This window comes from Eutrigla gurnardus, assembly GCF_963514095.1.
Source record: "Eutrigla gurnardus genome assembly, chromosome: 1".
NCBI classification, from domain to species: Eukaryota; Metazoa; Chordata; class Actinopteri; order Perciformes; family Triglidae; genus Eutrigla; species Eutrigla gurnardus.
The window spans coordinates 35,137,178-35,139,773 of record NC_139915.1 but is presented as its reverse complement, the minus strand read 5'-3'; the positions used below and the strand labels follow the sequence as shown (position 1 = coordinate 35,139,773).

General features: G+C 41.3%; 1 long non-coding RNA gene across 1 annotated transcript; it reads right to left on the bottom strand.

The window, feature by feature from the left end:
- Positions 1-203: 203 nt before the first annotated feature.
- LOC311014060 lies at positions 204-1,516 on the bottom strand. The gene is made up of 2 exons (XR_014597220.1): positions 882-1,516; positions 204-766 (listed from the first exon to the last, which is right to left on the bottom strand). It is a non-coding gene; the product is annotated as an uncharacterized lncRNA (long non-coding RNA).
- Between the last annotated feature and the right edge of the window lie 1,080 nt (positions 1,517-2,596).

Sequence of the window (2,596 nt, the reverse complement as noted above, 5' to 3'; positions counted from 1 at the left end):
CAATATGATAGTTTAAACAGACGCACCAATGCCCATGGAACCGTGGCCAGCACAGCCTCCACTGGGGGCGATACGGAGGAGACAGGACCTCATTCAGAGCTTTTAAAACCTAAAGTATACCTTAAACTCGTGCAAATGCAGTATTTAATCAGTAATGTGAAATATTGTTGGTGAAAAAGGCATACTAAACGGACAACGTATAGTCATTTGAACATTTTATTATGGCTTTTTTACAGTTTCATTTATTCCTTTTAGGGTGTCATTTATTGCCCCAAGTGCTCCGACAACTGCTGTCAATAAAGTGCACATCTCCGCCTGTCTCTCCAGAACCTCTGCAGTGATGATGTTTGGTCTGGGCGCAGCACGGGGGGCAGCAGTGGGACCGCTCTGGGGAGGAGACCTGGCCGACATCATGCTGGTGCCTGGCTCTCAAACATTTAATACAATAAAAATGTCACCCATGTAACATGAGTAAGCCTCATTATTTGTAAGAAATTGTGTACAGTCAGGTTGATTTTTACAATGCAAGCAAAAGGGGGTTGTTGGTTCCCATTCTGCTCTGGCTCTGACGCGAGTGCGTCCGTGTCTCCTCCACCGCTTATGCCAGAGATGGACTCTGACCCTATCAATGAGGCAATGTTGTCCTCGGTCCCCGTCAGGATCAGGCTGGAGTCTGGTTGGCCTCCTCCAGTCTGCCTGATGCTGGCTTCAGTGCAGCAACAAGCTTTTTGGTGGCCAGCTTTAAATCGGACCACTTTCTCTTGACCTAAATGTAAAGAATAGTCTTGATTAATTAGCAGGCATAAGCTTTTAGGCTGCGGATGAAAAGATTAATTTAAGTTGTGAGGCGTAGCTTAAGTTATTGATAATTATATCCAAACCTCAGCCGGAGTCCGTTCCTCTACGGCAACGCTGTTGACTGCCTCCGTGATCTTCTTCCAGACAGCGTTTTTATGCCCCTTTCACTCCACTCTTCAAACTGCAGAAAAGCACATCTTTTTTTCGCTCCACTTCAGATGTTAGGAAGCCGATCTCCGTGTCGGAAAAGTTTGTTTTCTTACCAGTATTTGGTCTCTCCATGTTTGACCTCAGTGGGCGGGGCCTCCGAACCAGGAATATTTAAGGGCGTAACATGTTAATGACGATTGAATTCAGCCGCCGCATTTATCAAGACCCGCTCATTCCTACGCTGAGATTGGTCAGATACGAACGTTTCATAAATCACACGTGTTTCCTGTCGTACGACCAAACCTACGCTCAGATCTGCGCCCGTTTTCACGCAAGATTGATAAATGAGGGCCAATATGTGGAGGGAAAAAATAAAGGAAATATATCAAATGGAAGAAATAACATATTCCCTGAGACTTCAAAAACACATCTTCACTAAAAGGTGGAGCCCTGCTATGGATATACTAATATAACTCTGTCTTTTATTTCACCTTGCTTTATTCTATTGTATTTTATATTTTTCTTTGTCAGTATAGTCTCCGTCGCTTTTGTTGTTACCTTGACTGTTATCTTGTGTAGGCCTATAAAACAGCAGATGTGATGAAATATGATTCTGTACATGATTTTGAATGAAACTTAAATAAAAACTGAGTTTTAAAATGGATTTGGAAAATAATGATGATGAAGAAGTGACTCCAGCTATTCTCTGGGATGCACTAAAAGCGGTGATCAGGGGTCAAATAATAGCCATCTCCTCATATGAGAAGACAATTAGAGAAGAAAAAGTTAGAACATGAGAAGAGGACTTGAAGAGACGACAGAACCAACATGCAAAGTCTCCCCAAGATGACAACAAACATAAGATTATACAATGAAAAAAAGAAATAGATGAAATAAATACTCAGGAAATCCAAAGAAAACTCCTTTTCACAAAGCAACAATACTATGAAGTCGTGGGAAATCACTGAAACTTCTATCATAGAAGTTAAGAAAACAACAAGCGGATAGAACTAAACATAAAAGAAGAAATTCTGCAACAAAAGAAATAGAAACTTGTCCAGAGAAAGTTAAACAACGCTTTCCAAACTACTATCAAACATTCTATTCCCAACCAGACGAGCAACGCCAACCAGATGGATGCCTTCCTGGCCCAGATAAACCTCCCAAAGGTTACTGATGAACAAAATGACAAATTCATATCTAAATAACAAAAGAAGAGATTCAATCAGCAATCAGGAGAATGAAAGGGGGGAAGTCTCCAGGGACAGACGGCTTTACCACAGAATGGTCCAAAACAATGCAAGATCAATTCATTCCAACATTATTAAACCCCCCCTCATGGAGGGAGGCAATGATTTCAATCCTACCTAAAGAGGGCAAAGACAGGCTGGAGTGTGGGAGTTATGGCCCTGTAAGTCTTCTAAATAAGGATTCTAAAGGATTCCCCTCCATTTGAACTAAAGAATAGAACATATACTAGCAGTATTAATACATGAGGACCAGACTGGCTTTGTCAGACAAACACAGACCAAGATAATATCAGGAAAACACCACACATTATGAGACAAATCACACAAACTAGAGACACTGATATGAAGTTTGGATGCAGAGAAAGCCTTCCATTCAGTTTTTATAGAAAGGACTTTAA